This window comes from Somniosus microcephalus, chromosome 27, assembly GCF_052327205.1.
Source record: "Somniosus microcephalus isolate GS21.2 chromosome 27, FLI_Smic_1.0, whole genome shotgun sequence".
Classification (NCBI taxonomy): domain Eukaryota; kingdom Metazoa; phylum Chordata; class Chondrichthyes; order Squaliformes; family Somniosidae; genus Somniosus; species Somniosus microcephalus.
The window spans coordinates 2,837,913-2,857,759 of record NC_141013.1 but is presented as its reverse complement, the minus strand read 5'-3'; the positions used below and the strand labels follow the sequence as shown (position 1 = coordinate 2,857,759).

The window sequence follows — 19,847 nt, the reverse complement described above, 5'->3', positions numbered from 1 at the left end:
TTCTTTCTCAACCGGAGGATAATGTAGCTCGGCACCTTGTAAGGTCCTGGACATAAATGCTACAGGACGACCTTCCTGATTCAGAGTAGCCGAGATCGCCACCTCCGAGGCATCACATTCAACCACGAAAGGGAGATTCTCATCAATGGAGTGAAGAGCCGCTTTCTCCAACTGTTTTTTGAGAAGGTTAAAGGCTGCAACAGCCGCTGTTCCCAGTGGAAATGATCTAGCATGCAGCAAGGGTTGGATTTTGTCCGAAAAATGAGGAATCCATTTAGCGTAGTATGCAAACAGACCGAGAGCCCGACGTAAAGAAGCCGGATTCTTAGGTGACGGGAGCTCTTGGAGCGGGCGAAGTCTTTCTGGGTCTGGCTTAATGATACCATTGCCTACGCAGTAGCCAAGGATGTTGATGGTCGGTTGCGACTCAACAGATTTGGATTCATTCAGGGTCAAATTACGGCGATGGAGGGCATCCCGAAATTTTTGGAGGTTGGAGTCGTGTTCCTGTTGATCGTGACCTGCAATGGTAATGTTATCAAGATAGGGAAAAGTGTCCCTTAGGTTTTCCTGCTTAACCAGGCCATCCATTGCCCGTTGAAAGACAGCCACTCCATTAGTAACCCCGAATGGGAGGCGATGAAATTGGTACAGCCGTCCATTAGCCTCAAAGGCTGTGTACTGCTTATCTGAGACCTTCAAGGGTAACTGATGATAGGCACTTTTTAAATCGTAAGTTGAGAACACTTTGTATTCGGCCAGTTTATTAACCATATCATCAATGCGTGGCAATGGGTAGGCGTCCAAGTCGGTATATTGATTGATGGTTTGTGAATAATCGATGCATAGTCGCTGTTTGTGAGGTTTTAGAGGGTTCTTGACAATGACGACTTGAGCCCGCCAGGGCGACGAACATGGTTCAATGATATCCTCTGCTAGAAGTCGAGAGATTTCAGCCGCAATAAAAGATTGGTCTTCCTGATTAAAGCGCCGCGATTTCGTTATTATCGGTTGGCATTGAGGCGGAATACTGGCAAATAATGAGGGTTCATCAAGTGAAGCTGCTGATAATGCACAAAATGGTAATTTAGACGGTATATTAGAAATAGTAAGTCCGGGTTTGGATCCACCAAACTCAATGGTGAGTTTCTTATGCTGTTTTTGGAAGTCCAGCCCTAAGAGGAGATCACTACATAAGTCCTTGAGCACCGAAAGTCGGGTGGAGGGATACATACGACCATGAAGTGTCATATCAACAACACAAAAGCCGGAGATTCTGGTATTAAGTGATGACTGGGCCATCGCAATTGCCTGGTCCGATGGGAAGACATGTAGTTTCAATTTTGCAACAATCTGTTCCTTAATGAAACTATCAGTACTTCCTGAGTCAATTAAGGCATCTAAGGTATGCCCTTTAATTGAAATTTTTGTGGCTGCATGAGACAGGTTCTGTGGGCAAGCAGCTGTAATTGGTGTCGTTGCACAGAGAGTGGCTAAAACTCTCGGTGTGCTTCTTCGGGAGAGAGCTCGAGAGGAAGCTTGATAGGTCCTAGCTGGAGCATCTTGATAGGCCCTAATTGGGGCAGTTCGGTAGGCCTTAGCTGGATTGGCCCTCGTAGAGGCCCTTGATAGGCAAACTTTAGCAAAGTGTCCTTTTTTCCCGCAATAACTGCAGATTGCATTGCGAGCAGGGCAGGTTTTCCTAGGGTGAAAAGCATCTCCACAAAAGAAGCATTCCTTCCTAGATTGCCAAGAGGCTGCTAAAGTGGGGTCGTCCTCCTCTTCTTCATCAGAATTATCAGAATTAGATTCCCCCATGATAGGGTTCACCTGAGACCGCTTGAATTGTCTGGTTGCAGCTACAGCAGCAGATCGAGATCTGGGCAGCTGATAGAGGTCTGCATTTCTCTTTGCCAAATCCAGTGAACAAGCTAGGTCAAAAGCTTTTTGTAGCTCAAGTGTTTTACTTTCTAGTAGACGCTGGTGTATAAATGGAGAAGCAATCCCGCAGATGAAAGCATCACGAATCATTTCTTGGCGGTACAGCTCAGCTGAGGCTGCCTGAAAGTTACAATCTACGCTGAGCCTGCGAAGTTCTTGCAGGAATTCGTCAATTGATTCCCCTGGCCCTTGTCGGGCTGTGGCCAGTAGATGTCTAGCATAGACCTCATTTGGGGTCTTCGCATACAGTTTCTTAAGTGCCCGAATCACCTCTTCGTAATTATCCCAGTCATCAACATATTCGAACACTTTTGGGGTCACATAATTGACAAGTATCTTCAATTTAGCAGGAGCATCCGCTTTACATTCATCCAGAAAATTCTCAAAAGTACGATACCAATGCTTCCATACCCTGCCAGCTGCTGGTGTATTCGGGTCCAAGTCCAGATGAATAGGTCTAAGGATTTTCTCCATGATGGGTGGTTCCCTGGATCCTTAACTTCCGAGTTTGTCTGAAGGTCTAGTATTTGTCAGTGTAAATATTTAAGTTACTTAAATTGATGTAAGAAAAAGGAGACTTACCATCAAGTAACTTTAAAGTAAGCTTTAAGTAACTTATAAACACACTATATACACAAGAGAGGTCTTTACCATGCCTCTGGTAGAAGCCTCTTACAATACTGAACAGACCAGTATTTATACCAGTCCAACAGGAAGTGACATATGACAGGAAGTGAGGTATGTACACAGTTCATAGTTCATAGTTCACAGGAAGTGATGACATAACTTCCCGGAAGTTATCATTTTTATCACAGTGTGCAAGTGGAGCCTGCTGCCACTCCCTTTGACTTCTTCTAAACTTGGTGCTTCCAGGATGTAATGACTGAGTCAGTAACTGACCATGTGGAGAACCATAGACATGAATCTGTGCCCTACTGCTGTGTGGGGCAACACATTGGCCACGATTTTGTCATCGGTGTCTGGATGGGTGCGGGTCAGGTGGTTTCTGGCTTCCAGTCCCGCCCCCAACTGCCTCCGCTCCACAGATGTGATTTTATGTTGATTGACCTTGTTAAGCCCGCCCTGCAGGCTTGCCAGCCAATTAACAGGAAGCGGGTCTGGTGATGTCATTTGACAGTGCGTCATCTGCCGGTTTCCTTAAAGGGACCATGCACAATTTTATTTTGACAGTTGATTTCTCAGTGTTTGACAGCATTGAGGTGCTGAAAACACTGACAATCACTGCACAAAGGTGAACTCTTGCACCCAGGCTCTCCAATGACTCCTTCCATAGGCTGGAATAGATGGCAGCTGCAGGTGAGATGACAGAAGCGACCTGTCACTGGTGAGAGAGAATCTCCCAATGAGGTGGCACTGGACATATAGTTGGATTTAAAAACTTGTAAGCTAAAATGTATATGTTTAAAAAATGCAGCAACAAACATTTTCTTTGCTCTGAAACTCACCATGTGCAACATTGCATCCTTCACACCACTTCTGCAGCTGTCATCTTTTCACAAACATTACACCAGACTCACAACATGCCACACTTACCTGGCGTGGTGTCCGGACGTCAGAAAACCCGACCCAGAAGCAGGAAAATCCAAAAACAGGCTGAAAACTACTGTCAAGTACCTGTTAATAGGCAGGTAATTGTCTTTAATCCGCTTCCCGCCACTAGGTGTCGGGTCCATTCGCAAATCGGGGACCCGACACTTGGGAAAGCTGTTTGGAGGCGGGTTGACGGCGGATTCGGAACCCGCCATCAATCAAATTGAATTTAACCTCTGACCCGCCTCCAAACCCGCCCTCTGAGCGCCAGCAAAATCGCGGCCATTGACATTTCAATGTAGGTCTTTTTTGTATGAGCAATGGATTTAGTTAACTGACTTGATATCCATATCAGGGTTTGTTCTTAAGTTTCCCTTGAATGAAGTTCATTTTCCTGATGAAATTCTTTAAGATTCACTTTAATGAGCTGGCAGACTCAGCAGCTTGGCACATCAATTTTCAGTGAATTCATCAGTGGAGATTTTTTTACAATCCCTCTGTGTATGTACTGTACTGCGAAACGATGCTTGCCAATATTATTGACATGCACCTAGTATTTTATTAGACCATGCATATATATAAACATCAGCCACTCTGCTGTGGACTTGTACTTATTTGACATGGGGTTTATAAAGCTTTACATAGCATACTTACCGCACAGGGACCTCGAGTATTTGTACACCACTATCTTGTTCTTATTTAATATGTTACTTACTATCTCATTAGATTTCTTTCCTTTAATAGCATATGATTCTATTCATTTAGTTAACACATAACCATTTTAATAGAGATAACTAGTAATTATGTTGACTTTTATGAGCATGACTGACTAACTACCTATGATTCAGATATGAAAATACTGTGCATATAGAGAATTGAAAGTAGATGAGATTAATATGAATTAACTAATGTATAATTGCACCAGATATTGGGCAGGACAACATAGCTTTGATTTTGCACTATCTTTCAAATAATTCAAAGTATAAATAATTTTATGCCTTGCCTCTTTAAAGAGAGAACCAAATCCCATGTTTAAGTATTTCCTTTAGTTACTTTACTTGCTTATGCTCCTTCCTATCTATTAATGTAAATACTTTTCATGACATTCCTTATTCCTGTTAGAGAACTCTGTCCAGAATACTTCTGGTAGAAAGGAAGGAGAAATACCGGGCTCCGTAGCAAATGCAAGCCAGTTGGAAAAGCTGCAAATATGAGTGCCACCTTACAATAAGTAAGCTCCTTCAAATTATTTGCGATTAGTGTGAATGGCAGGAGATCGACAACAAACCTCGGTGGAACTCCTTTGGTCACTGGCCCCCAGTTAGAATTTTTCCATTTTTTAAATCACCCTCTGCTTGAAGGTGATATAGCTAATGTGTTGTTTGCCCTGATTTTAACTCTGGGCTTGCATTTAACGTTGGGGCAGTGGGGCGAGCGTCAAGCTTGCCTGGTTTTGCTGGAGTGAGGCCTGAGCCTTTATAACTCCTGGACCGCATTTTCATCTCTTAATTGAGTCTCTCGCTCGATTGCAGCAGTAATCAGTACTTGGCCGGCGGGCAGGAGTGGAATTTCAGGCAGCAGGAACGGTCCCCAGCAGTCAGTGGGGGGCCAGGGAGAGGGCCCGGAGGCAATTGCAGTTGGGGGAGGGGAGGCAAGTCCCGGGGTAGGGGAGAACTTGGGTTCCTTGTGGAACTCCTGCTCCTCCTGACCCACAAAGAAACCTTTAAAAAAAAAATTAAAACTTACCTTCTTGGACTTCTGGCTTGCTTTGGGCTTTTTGATTCCATGATCCATAACCCTCTGCCAAAGACTCACCTATGGATAAATCAGATACTTCATTTGTTTAGTTACCTCCTGAAAGAATTCCAGCAGTTTAGTGAAGCACAACTTCGTGCTCCTGACTTGATGCTGACTACTCTTTGTGCTCTCAGTGCTCTTTTGATAATCATCAATAATATCCCACAGAAAGCTGCCAACCATTTTACCCATTGCAGATATTAAGCTAACTGGTCTATAATTTCCAGGTTCTTGTCTCATTGTTTTTTTTTTGTTGCCTTTTTTTTCTGAATGTCCTTGAGGTGCCATTTCCAGTGGAGGCAATAAGATGGCAACCTGCTCCCAGTCCTCTACAACTAGCTGTCAGAAGGTTGTGAAAAATAATTTCACAAATGAGGTACTGAGCAAACAATTCAACCGCTGATTCCTTTAACAAGTGATTTAAAAAAAAGCTGTGGCTGGAAATAGGAGGATACAGGTTCATGTTCACAGGAACTGAGACAATCTCACCAAGTGAAGAGCAGACATTCCCCCCTTCTCCACATTGAGGGAGAGAACATTTGAGGGACAGCCATACCTGTTCTTGCTCATCTTCCAGCGACTGGTCACAGTGCAATATTGATGGAGATCCAGGAGCAGATCATACTCAGCTAGAGATGAGGGTACAATGGAGACTTAGAAGAGAAGACAAAAAATGACACTAACTTAGGAAGTTAATTGAAATATGGTATTGCACAGATCAACTGCCTATCCTTAATTGCCTGGTACAGAACAGGGGAACAACAAGCACATTCTTTGTATTTATAACATTCAAATATAATTTTTATAATGGCACGCAAAAGCAGTTTACCTTTATGCTTAAAGCATCTTCTTGAGATTTCCTTCTGTGCTTGAGATTGTTCCAAAATGAAAGAACTGCATTTGAATTGGATAATTTATAATGAGCAGTTGTGGTGTGTTCCTTACAAGCTTCCCCATTTATAAACCTACAAAGCGACTGGAATTATTAGACCATAAATGCACATAAAAAAAAGAAAATTATTAAAATTTTCATGAAGACTGGAATCTAAGGAGGGTTACCTTGGGAATGGTGTATGCTGGATGTTCCAGGCATGCACCTGCTCATTGACCGCCTCTAATCTAGTCAGACGCTGACACTGCTGACTAGTGAATTCCATAATGATTTAGTTTAAAAAAATGTAATCATTGTATAGTACTTTGGCACTCAGAGGTCACAGTGTATTCTAAGTATAACATAGATGGCACCAGGTTCCATTGGAATGCTTGATGACTGCAAATTAAGTTCTTAGAATTTGCATGTTTTGGCACTATACATCATCCAGCCGATTAACTGGCTGTACCCTGGGGAGAGGAATCACTAAACTGTATGGAAATCCTCCCACTATCAGCACGAAGCATGCCAGGAGTTGTGTGATAATTCCAAGAACCAATATCCAGGCGTAGCTAGTCATTTCTTTTTTTAATTTAGTTTTTACCTCGGTTTGTATCTAAGCCTGGGATAAAAACATTCACATTTCAGTCTTCTCACTATGGTACTTATTGGTAAAAATAAAGTTTGTATATTTCTGTTATTTTATGGCAGCAGGTTTAATATTAAAGGGCTAATATACTCAGATGTTATTGGTCTTTGGGTCAGTTTTTCCCCAGGGATAACGTGCTCATCATTCTGTAATAGTCTGAGGAGCAGCATTATCCAGACTATAAAGGAGTCAGATGTGCATTCTTCCATTGAAGAAAATAGCTGGTTCACATGCTGGATTGCTCTACAGAGAGCTGGCATGGACTCGATGGGCTGAATGGCCTCCTTCTGTGCCGCTATGACTCTATGGGCGCGATTTTGCCGGCGCTCAGTGAGGCGGGTCAGAGATTAAGTGCTATTGATTGACAGCGGGCTCCGATCCCGCCGTCAACCCGCCTCCAAACAGCTTTCCCAAGTGTCGGGTCCCCGATTTGCGAATGGACCCAACACCTAGCAGCAAGAAACGGATTAAAGGCAATTACCTGCCTATTAACAGGTACTTGTCAGCAGTTTTCAGCCTGTTTTTGGATTTTCCCACTTCTGGGTCGGGTTTTCCGACATCCGGACACCACGCCAGGTAAGTGTGGCGTGTTGTGAGCCTGGTGTAATGTTTGTGAAAAGATGACAACTGCAGAAGTGGTGTGAAGGATCCAATGTTGCTCATGGTGAGTTTCAGAGCAAAGAAAATGTTGGTTACTGCATTTTTAAAACATATACAGATTTCTTTAGCTTACAAGGTTTTAAATCCAACTATATGTCCAGTGCCACCTCATTGGGAGAACCTCTCTCACCAGTGACATCGCTTCTGTCATCTCACCTGCAGCTGCCATCTATTCCAGTATATGGAGGGAGTCATTGGAGAGCCTGGGTGCAAGAGTTCACCATTGTGAAGTGATTGTCAGCACCTCAATGCCATTAAACACTGAGAAATCAACTGTCAAAATAAAATTGTGCGTGGTCCCTTTAAGGAAACCGGCAGATGACGTGTCATCAAATGACATCATCAGACCCGCTTCCTGTTAATTGGCCGGCAAGCCCACAGGGCGGGCTTAACAAGGTCAATCAAGGGAAAATCATGTCTGTGGAGCGGAGGCAGCTGGGGGCGGGACCGGAACCTGGAAACCACCTGTCCTGCACCTGTCCCAACACTGATCACAAAATCGCGGCCTATGACTCTGACATGGGTAGAATTTTGTATAAACTATAAAATACAATAATAATTAAAGAAATATATAACATTAAGATTGGTGTCAGTGTAACTGAAAATATGTTAATAATGAATTAACACACGAGTTAGGACATATGTCACCATTACTTCAGAATTTCTACAGCATTACATCTTGTCGCATGTAAAAATTGTAATTACAGCTTTTTGAAAGTTGTCAACTTTCCAGACCAATACAATTGCCTTCAATCCATTTATATCTATACAAATAGGAAGCTCATCCTATTGAAAAAATATCCATAAGTTTAAAATTTACTCTTTTGATGACTGCTAATTATGGCATTTGGTACTGATGAGCACTGTGCATGAGCGTCCTGCATTATCGGGTGCTCAGGCTTCAGGTCTGTTCTGTGTCTGTTTCACACTGGCATCATGGTATGACTAGGAATTACATGTGGTGCTCAGACCCTGTGTACCTGACACCTGTTAAGCTCCTTCAGACCCAGAAAATTACTCAAATGAAGTGATGGCTCCATAGTGTGTTCAGAGCACCTGAACAGTGCTCCCGTTGCTCAGTGCCCATATAAAATAAAGCAAGCACTGGACTGTGGGCCACTCAGCCATATTGTGGCTTCTTAAAGAGAAGTCTGCTCGATAATTATTACAATTAAATTCTTCATTTGGTTTCAGTACTGAAGCAATTCATCCAAAGGGAGCACTCACCCAGGTCTGTTTACACCTTAGACATTCTAGACGTGGCTGCCACCTGTGTGTACTGGCCAAGGCAATTGTATCTTGACAGTTCAGAGGAAATCTGCTTGTGGAGACTATGACCTTGATTTTACAGGGGGGCAGAAGGGTGTGCGTGAGCCCGGTAGCGGGTGATGAACCTGGCATGGTCGGGGACGTGGAGGCTCCGCCGGTCTTAATGATGGCCTCATTTAAATAAATCTCTGGAAAGTCCCGCCTGACACCCGACCAGATTGACTACCTGAGTGAGAGTGGGCATCTGGCAGCAGGAGGCCGCAGCTGGGGCCCGTGGGAACGGTCCCCGGCTGTCTGTAGGGGGTGGTGGCGGAAGGCTCTGGGCACGATGCGGGGGGAGGCGGGGAAAGGCTCTGGTAAAGAGCAGAAGGAGGGTAGCTCGGCGCAAGGGAGGCCCAAGTCTTCCTTGTGTGGCCCAGAGTAGCACCCCTACCTCCCGGCCCACAAGGAAACCGAAAATAGAACTTTAAAACTTGCCTTCTAGGCCATCCCACGATCCAGCTCCCGGTAGGTCTGGCCTGGGGGGCGAAGCTCATGCATTCAACTAAAATTGCAGATTGGGTCCTGATGACATCATCGGAACTGATCTGCAGATATAAAGTAGGGCCACGCTTCCACCCCGTGGGTGTCCTGCTTGTCTGCTCAGAAAAGCAGGTTAATATCAGGACATGGCGAGAAGGAAGTGGAATCGGAGGGAGTAAATGACTGGCCTTATTTTACCCCCTCCCCCGACCTGCCTGGTTTCCGCCAGGTGGGAGGCAGTTAAAATCGGGACCTATGATTCACAAGGGAGACTATAGCAGAACTCTGCAGTTTCTATCAGCGAGACCTTGAAGCCGCTGACTCTGTCGGTGGCTGCCAAGGTGACACCTGCCTTATTTTTTCTTGCCATTGGTTCTTTTCAAGCAACAGCAGGAGATATATGTGTCAAATCTAAGCCAGTCTTGCATAGCTGCATCATGAAGGCGCCAGGTGCATTATTTGGTAGGCCAGGGATTTAATTGATTTCTCTATGGAAAGCAGCCAACAACACAAAAGAGCCCTGCATTTTTACTGTCTGGATTCCCCAAAGTGCAGAGCATTATTGATGGCATGCATGTGGTCACACAGACTCCTATTCCCAATGCCAAGGATGGCATTAGCTGTGCACTTGAGGAAGATTGTCCATCTTCCCTCCCCTGCTCCCTCCAATGTTTCCATCCCCACAATATTAAATGCGCTGTGCTCATAAGTAGTCAAAGGTTTTAGATTTGCTGGATTTTCCACCCCCACCACCACCCGAATGCCAGCTGATCTTATGCAGCCTACTCTTGTGAGTAGATAAAAAGGGACATGTCTTGGAATGAAGATGAGAGAAGACATCTGTCACCCACGTGCCTAGCAGCCACCTTATGCAAGTCTGTGAACCTGCAGAATGTAGGTACCTTCCGTTGATAGAATACTTTTTGTTTGTAGTTTGCAAGATTTAATGGACAACAGCAATACAGGGTGCCTTGCAAAATCATAGCATGCCTATGTATTTAAAAAGTACGTGAAAACTTACCAGAGTGCTGTACGTGATTATTTTGTGATGTAACACATATTTTGCAGTGAGATACTGTTGACTTGAATTGTAAGGTAATATTGTAAAAACAGGCAAGTGTGAGCCAACTTACCTTGACAACCTTTCGGAGACTAAGGGCTTGATTTTAATAGCCCTGAGGAGGCGGGTTTGGAGGCGGGTCTGTTGGGAAAATCGGGAAAAATGGCTTCAGACACCCATCCCACCCCCACCCGATTTTCATGAGTGTCTGTTCAGCCGCTCCCCAACTGACCCGTCTCCAACCGGTGGGACAGGTAGTTAAGGCAGTTAACAGCCTGTTAACTGTCTTGCTAATCCTATTTTGATAGTGGTTTCCTATTTTCCTGCTTTTGGCTCCTGTTTCCCAACTTGTCAGAAACAGGTCAGGTTCAAGGAGACAAGTTGCTGGAGGACATAATTTATATGCATTGGTGGAGCGCTTTAAAAGCACCCCTGAAACATGGCTGACATTCAAATGCAACAACTTTGCTGTTGTAGGTATGGGATAACATTTTGCATATCTACTGAACTTCTGACTATTCAAGCTGACACCCATCTGCAGTGTGTCATGAATGGGATAATTTCAGGCCACTTCGACTGTGCGCTTGCAAGATTGTTGCCTCAATTGAAATCTATAGCACGGGGATGGGAAAAATTTATGCCCTCTCATCCTGGTCCTCATAATCGGGGGAGTAGCAGCTGCGTGGCTCAGCACAGATCTTCCTGGGAAGAGGAGGAGGATGAGGGGAGTCTTGCATGCCCTGTTGTGACCAATGCAGCATCCCTCCAGTTCACTGCTTCCCATCAACCAGGGTATGTACACTGCCATGCCACACTAGCATAAGCTTACTCTTCAACCATAGGTGGCCACCATATGGCTCTGTAATTGCAGACGACACTTGTCCAACGTCATACTTCATCTCTGCTATACCCTGTTATTTCCTATCACTTTTACCATCAGCATTACAAAAGCAAGTCGCCCTGAGTCCTCAATGCGCTTTTGCCATTTCCCATAACACATAGGCCACACAATCAACTGTTTGACATAATTTATCTTTAACACATGACAAAAGGATAATATACCAGCAAGAGTCAGAAAAAAAAGAAACATCATCCAAGTGACTCCCCCTGTGACTATAGCTGCTTAATCTTTCTCTTACGCGTGCTTCTACGTGGTGCTTCCCCTGTGGCTTCAGCAGATGTAAAGGCACCTTGCTGACTAGGATGCTGCGCCTGGTTAGACGCCTTTGGCGGCCGTCCTCTGGGCTTGGGAGCCTGGGAGGGCTCTTCAACGGCTCTTCCTGCGGCTGTGCAGGGGCTGAAATGGCCATCTCAGTTGTCGCTGCAAAGTGGGTCTCTAACCGAGAGCTCCGCAGTGGCATGGTCGTGTGAGCGCTTTGAGAGGAGCCCACACTTCCTTCTGTCCTGCCAACAACATCCCTCTCATGGGTCAGCCGCACCTCAGTGCTGGCAAGTTGCAGGAGAGCACCTTGCTGCGCTTCAGGGGGACCGTGAGGACCCGTATCTGCACTGGCAGTCCTCCTCAAAAGGATGTCCATGACGCTCTGGTTTCTCTGCTCAATAGCTGCCCATCGCTCCTCCAGAGATATCATTCAAATCTGAACAGTCACCATGTTTTCCTGACTCTGCCGACTTATTTCCTCCATGGCCGTAGCCAGCCTTTCCACGGAGGCCCCACCAAGGTGTGCGTTGCTGCGCCGATGCTGGGTGCGCTGATTCCTGGTGACGCTGGTCCCTCGGAGGCTTCAGGTTCCTCTGAGGAGATGTCCAGGTCTTCGTCCTGGATCGTGGGGAGGGGGTCGCTTGATGGTCCTGTGGGAGAGTAAAGGCTTGAATTAGACATCTGATATTGATGTAGCAGACACATCCTTTTGAGCAGATGATACAAAGCGATTCTCTATGAACATCACATTCCATTGCTTTCTGAGAGGGATGAAACTCTATTATGTCACCAGCTTCCTCCAGTGTGCCAGTCTCTCCATCGCCCACTTCCAGGTCCTTGCCACCTCCAACAATCCCGTTTGCTACCTCCTCAGCACTGGTCAGTGTTGCTAGGGTAGGTGTTCCTCCTCCAGTCATTGCTCTCTTGCTGTTATTGTGGGCTATCTTTTCCTGTAAGGAGGGACACAAGCAGTGTTTCAGCCACAGTGATGGAGTGAGTGTGATTAATCCCTACCATAGAAGCTTTGAGGGAGACGAAGATGGGGTAAGGTGCCAAGAGGAAGGCAGCTCCCTGTGCATTGTTAGTTGTTGTCACTGCATGACAGTGAGAGCGAGTCTAAGGGGAGCATAGGCAGGATGCTGAAGTGATTCAGTGCAGAGACAGAGATGGATAGGAAAGGGTGCAAGGGAAGTAAGAGTAAGGTGGCATTTGAAGGAGGAGGCTTACAACGTAGAGTGCTGGTGATGAGAAGAGAAGGGAAGCAGAGTGAAGGCAAGTGAGATAGGATACTCACTTTTGATGTTCTCAAGATCATTAAACCTTTTTCGGCACTGGATCCATGACCGTGCATAAATGGATCTTGCGCTCACCTCTTGAGCAATGCGCAGCCAGTTTGCCTTGGTCTCCCTGCGCCCTCTGACAGCATCCACAAGAACTTGAAGGAACTCATCATTAAAACGAGGAGCTGCCTGGCCTCTGGACGAAGTCATAGCGTTTAAATGCAGGAAACCACAATAGAAAGGCTCAGGCTGGATGGCAGCTTTAAAAGCAGCTGCTTGATGATGTCATCAGAGGCGGCCAGCCGACCCATCCTACTCATTGGACCGGCCAGCGCGCCTCCTTGAAATTAACAAGCTCGTTTAATAAAAATCGCAACTCTGCAGCTGTTCCCGCCAGAAGCAGCTCCTGAACCCGCCCACCACGCAACCCGACTCCAACCTGCCTCGGGAATTAAAATCGAGCCCTAACCCACTGATCTTGACTTGGGTGGGCTTTGTCGTTTTGACTCAGCAGCATGCATTTTTTTTTCAAGCAGAGTCCCTGCCTGGAAGCCAGCCTGTCAGGTGGGGAACGCCCCAGAGGAGGCCGTAGGCCAGGCGCAGGTAGGGAGCCTGCTGCTAGGTTAGTGGGAGAATGGGGATCCGGATCTTTTGCGGGGGGGGGGGGAGCGGGGAGTGGTCGCGATCCCTGTGGGGTTCCGATACTGAGGAGAGGGGGAGTGGCCGCCAACCCCCGTGGCATGTCCCATATCGGTGGGGGGGGTGGGCGCTCTAATCACGGGGTAGAGAGTCTGATCTCGGGTGGACCGATGGTGGGGGTAGGGTTCGATGGCGGGCAGGGAAGAAAGTAAGCTTGATGGGCTGGGAGGACGCACTCCGTCCTGCTCCTCCTGGCCAACAAGCAGTGCTGTAACAGCACTTACCTTTTCCACAAAACAGTCCCCACCTCCCTTTAGCTGCCGGGTTTTCCGAGGCCTGGGAAACCTGGCCGGCCAGGGTTAAACCTGGAAGACAGGTTAAATATGAGGCACACAGCCTCATTATAATATTTAAATAGACAACCTGCCTCCTGGGAGTGGGTTGGTTGGCCTGCCCCCTGTCCTGCCTCCGTTAAAACCGGAAGTGAGCGGGTTGGAGGCGAATTGCTGTCGGGTTTGAGATTTGTAAAATGTTAACATCCCACCTGACCCCATCCTACCCGGTTTTTGTGGTTAAAATGACCCCTAAGGCCCTGATATTTACTCGGAGCCGGGAAGAGAGTGGGGGGCAAGATTTGCAGCCCAAATGTTTGTTCAATATGGAGTGGATAGATTTGTGCATCTACCCGTATTTATATTTTGCTGGCGTATGGAGTGGTGGTGCAAAGGGTCATGAACCATGATTGCAAGCCTCTGCCATGATCTCTCAAAAGACAAACTTGCATTTGGTTATGCTATTAAAATAAACAAGATTAGCTAAGGATGAAGTAATCATCTGTTGACCTGGATACTTTTCAGTAACTAAAAGAAGCTTCTTAGGCATTATTATTGACAGAATGGAAGCCCTTATGAAATACGTATGTTATTGACTTGAGTGATGATGTCTCTATTTCTTGCAGGGTACAGACCACCATACCCACACATAAAATCTTGCTGTGCAGTGACCTATTTCTTTGCACTTTTAGAAAAATAAAACATTCTAACTACCCAGAGCAGTGTCTCGTACCTCCGGAGTACAAATGGACTTGGTGCCTTGAAGGGAAAAACTAAGGAAATGTTTATATCCTGTTTAAGTGAACAGAAATTGAAAATCCTAAGCCTGTTTCTGTGTACACTTTTGTACATTCTTGTTAAATGAATACTAGTGCCAATAACATGATCTTTGATGCTCATAGTGCTGCTGCACATTGAGCACCAGATTCCTAATTTATGGGACCCTAAGGCCCAATGTGCCCAATGAACAGTGCACATAATGATGCAACTGGGCAGTGTCTGTTGGCGCATAGAACCTGCTAGGATCATTCGAATGCTGATTTTTTTTTTGTTAGCTTGGGGATTTCAATAATGCATTCAGGACACCTGAGTAGCACGTCTGATTCTCAGCACCTATATGAAATGGGTGTTAAAAGGGAAGCCTCTTATTCAGTTGCTGTTAAAAGCCTGCTGCTATTTTTAGATTTCTGTGTAGCTGTTTGTCATTCACTGCTTCTGTGCTATAGTGCTGTTGCAGAAAAAAAGTCAGTGAAACTTATTGGATTCTTACTGTAGTCTCTTAAAGCTGTACTGCATCTGTTATCTATGCCTATTTCCCCAAGGAATGAACATTGGGTGCTGCTTTGAGGAACTATGGGTATCCTTCTGCTTACAGACCCAGTTGCATATTTTTTTGTTATTAATTCTTGGGAAATAGACATCACTGACAAGGCCAGCATTTATTGCCCTTCCCTAACAAATAAGTGTCTTGCTAGACCACTTCAGAGGGCAGTTAAGAGTCAGGCATGTTGGTGTAGGACTGGAGTCACATATAAGCCAGACCAGGTATGGACGTCAGATTTCCTTCCTTAAAGGACATTAGTGAACCAGTTGGGTTTTTATGACAATCCGAAAGCTTCCTGGTCACTTTTACTGGTGCCAGCTTTTCATTTCCAGATTTTTTTTTAAACTGAGTTAAAATTCTCAAACTGTTATTGTAGGATTTGAACTCACGTTCTCTGGATTACTAGTCCAGATCTCTGGATTACTATTCCAGCAACATAACCACTGCACGTACCACAATATATCAAATAGATACATGAACATGTCAGATTAAGCATATATGTGGAGACTATACTTCCCCACAGAGGCCGTCACTAAACTTTGCATACTCCTGCAGCCAGATTAACAACAAGTCCCTGTGCACAGCAGGCCAGGATAACTCACTGGCAACACCATCCAGTACCATCACTTGCTACTTTCACCTTTCACCCTTTGCAATCCCTAAGGAGCTCATTTTATACAGAGTGGATCTCGCATTGTATGTAAGCCTTGACAGCTCATCAACATCTGCCTCTGTTTTGGCAGAAGTAGATAGCACACAATGAGAGACAGATGTCTGTCACCAGAGGAAGTACAACCACAGTCATTGAGGAGTGTGCCCTTTAAAATCGAGGAAGGCCACAGATGGGTAAGCAGGAGGCTTAGGGTTGGTATCACACTGTTCCAGCCTTCATACTACATACTATTCAGTCACACAAGCAGTAATCTTACAGTAAACATACAGCTGCACTAGTGTCAGCTGCTGTTGAGCACTGATGTCTGCTAAATTGTTTAAGGGAAGGGCACTTAACAGCTTCCCTTTTTATGTCTCTGCAGGTACAGCAGAGGAAGCTTTTCGTGTGCCTTCCCAAATTTGGACATCCCACCACACGCTTTGTCACACTAACATGAAAAAAACATCTACAATAATGTAATCTGTCCGAACTGTGGGAAAGTCATTAGTATTCGACTTGCTGCTGTGCATCTGTATTGTCAACAGCTCATCTGTGCTCCCAATAACATTTTTTGGCACTGAATGTTTCCAGTTTGTACTTTTTTTTGTTTAAGTGAGCACAACCCTTTTCCTCTATTTCCCCTCCAATTCTGCAGCAAATGTGAAATTATACAACAGATTCCATGGCCATTGGATTCCAAGACTCATGCCTTTATTTCACTTTAATATGAAATAATAAATTTCTAGTTACAGGCAATGACATATTGATTAGGTTGCTACGATTAACTTATGCATATTTTCTGCTCTGTTGCTACTGTTATTGCATTAAGTTCCTTTCTCTGAGACCTTCACTAATCTTTTGCCCTTTGAATTTTGACCTCTTGCTGTGCCTCGGGGATCTTCCTAAAGGAGTCCGCTTTGAAAGCCTGCCAAACGTATGAATCTATTGAAATGCACTGACTGTCTAGCAAAACAACAGGAGCTTTGAAACAAATCCAAGTGTCTAAGGTAAGCCATTGTCCAAGATTTAAGCGCAGCAATAATTCTGAAATGCAGATACAGATGAAGATGGATAAAAATAAATGTAAAATGTCAGGATGAATCTTACTGCTTTGCTTGCATAAAACAGTGACGATTGATAATCTATTGATATCCGAATGGTCGTATTTCATGATATTACTCTAGAAGGCATACAAGGAACAGGAAAAAGTAATTTGGTTTAATAAGCCTGGATTTTTGTTTGATAATTTTGTAAAGCAGAGTGAAGATCCCAGTGGTTCGCAACCACCATCTGTATGCCAAAATGAGAATATTGTCTTCAGATCACTCCAATGAATATATTTTTGTTCTAGTCACCTTGTTCTGTTGCCTGATCCCGTCTCCTGATTGTCTCTCTTTCGGCTCAGCTTCTTGTATTTCTTGCTCACCGACCTTCTCACCTCCCTGAGTAAATACTTAGATGTTCAAATTCAGCACTAGTTAATCAGTAATGCAACTTCATTTTCAAAATAGTCAGTATCAGGGTGACAAGAATCTTCTGCTATTAAAAGTTATTTGTTGTTGTTAAGTTTCCCCATAGCAGATAGATGGTAGACAGATGATTTTTACCCAGGCCTCTAACAATGCTGCTCTATAACCAGACTATACAAGAGCAGTGTGGACTGATGCATCCTTTACTAAAGAAAAGCTCTTTTTACCTTCTCTCACTACTTGTGGGAAAAATCCTACCCTTACACAGGGCCCTGCTACAAGCAATAACTCTCTACCTGACACCCATTACTAACATCTCTATGCTGTAGCACAGCAATAGTTTCAATGTTCACAAATGTTCAGGTTTACAATGAAGTTTTGTTTGTTAACCAATCAATAATCAGTCCTCTTGAAGTAGAGTGAGAACTGCTGTCACCAATAGTGTGTCACCAAAGTAACGATTCACCAGGTATGTTGGTTGATGGAAGTCGCTGACAGATATATAGTTAATGCATGATTGAAAATAAAATCAATGTGTTTGCCAGCTGGTGTAGATATCAGCCCATCTGCAGAGTCATAGGTTAACTTGATGTTAGTCAGTGTATCAAAGGGCAACGTATTCCCCCATGACAGAATACAGTGTAAAACAAAGTGATTTAAAGCTAGTGAATGCAAGCAACACAAGCTACAACTGACAATCTTAATGAGTTTATGACTAATAATAAAGAATTATGTTTGTAATGTAAAAGAGATCAATACAGCTCACATGCCATTAAAGGTATTGTAAGTCTCAATAAATTATTTTAGCAATACCACACATGTTGTCTGAGAAGTAGTGGTTTATTTTCATTTGTTTACTTTTGCAAATGGTGTGTTGCTAATGTTATGAGTTTTTTAACCTGTTCACTGAGGATCTTTGACATTTAAGTGAGCAATTTGACAGCATGACTACATTGATGTCCTGAGATAGTGTTTGTAATGCTAACACAAATCCATCAATAGATTTAAGATAGGTTCATAGAATGACAAGAAGGTCAAAACTGTCTTTTCATTTCTAATATTTGGACTTGAATTTCAGGCTAGACTGATGAGATGACAGCTTTGTCTCTGAAATGAGTTTGAACAGTTTTAATTCAGTAATCTGGTGTCAGGAGTTCTTAAGGTGTCTTGCTACTGATGGGGGAGAAATGTTACAATGAGGGAGAACGACTTCATTCAGTGAAGCAGCTTTGGTGCTCCTGCTTCAGGACAGATTCTTAACACATTGAAAGCAGGTCTTCTTTTTGGTTATTGTATCATATGTCTGAAATATTATACAAGCACTGTTAATTACGACAAATTAATGTAGAAGGAAAGTAGATGATTGACATTTTTTAAAATGTGGTAGGGTGAGTATGTTATTTGTTACCAATTGATTGCACTCTCTTGTACAATAAGCACATTTTTAGATGTTGATTTTACAAATTATTTTAACGCTATAAGGATTTTTCTGATATTGGAAACATTCCTAAATGCACCAGATCCTTTCATTTTCATTTAATATATATGGGGAACAAAATACCAGACAGTCAGGTGTACCACAAATGTCGGGTGTTGCTTGCAGTTGATTCTGCTTCACTGTTTCTCGGTTAATAATGAGTGTTAAGGCATACGACAGGCTGACACTAATAATAAAATATTATATACTGGAGTAAAGTTTTAAAATTGATTGAAATTCTTACAATTTAATTAGTAGTCCAAGGTGTAGTTCAATCAGATTTAATTTGAAATTTGAAAATTAATTTGTGATCACCTTGCAATATTTAATCTTACTGTTGTAATCTATTTTTCTAGATCAGCTCTTCAATATCAGTTCAAAGATCTAAAAAAGGCCATTAATTGTTTAGTGGTAAATTTATGATATTTACTGCTGTAGATTAGAAGTTATTAAACAACTGTATAATGTGCATCACTGGGGTGTATTGAATTCTTTATAATTGGCAAGTGGTGCGCTGCTGCTTGTGAAACAACGGGGCTCTAAAATTCTGCAGGGATTCTACTGGACTTCTGATGAGATCAATAGAACCCCCTCCCAAAAGAAACAACTGAAATTGGACATTTATGCTGTTTCACAGAATCACAGAAACCCCACAGTGCAGATAGAAGCCATTTCGGCCCATCGAGCCTACACCGACACATATCCCACCCTATCCCCGTAACCCCACGTATTTAATCCCCCTAACACTAAGGGTCAATTTATCATAGCCAATCAACCTAGCCCGCACATCTTTGGACTGTGGGAGGAAACCGGAGCACCCGGAGAAAACCCACGCAAACACAGGGAGAATGTGCAAACTCCACACAGTCACCCGAGGCCGGATTCGAACCCGGGTCTCTGGCGCTGTGAGGCAACAGTGCTAACCACTATGCCAGTCTTCCACTGCAGTTATGATGGGAGATCAGTAAACACTTGCAGCATTTCAGGACCACCTCTTTAAATTGGAAGAACACAATTTCTTTCAACCTGGGATTTCCTTTTCTTGAACTCTGAGCCATTTAGATAAATTGATATTTTCTACATTTTTGTAGAACCATTACATGCAAGGTTTATAGACTCTATTGGATTACAGAATTTTTGGTATACCTGTTAAGTGACTATTTATCTATTTAAGAAGTGTGAAAGAAACATA

The 19,847-nt window shown here is 43.9% G+C and overlaps 1 protein-coding gene across 1 annotated transcript in view; it reads left to right on the top strand.

The window, feature by feature from the left end:
- Positions 1–19,847, top strand: part of megf11 (multiple EGF-like-domains 11) — a 469,877-nt gene that overhangs the window by 92,249 nt on the left and 357,781 nt on the right. The window contains exon 2 of the mRNA XM_085968349.1: positions 16,618–16,716. The gene's annotated coding sequence lies outside the window, so the exon portion shown is untranslated. The remainder of the gene's footprint in view (positions 1–16,617; positions 16,717–19,847) is intronic.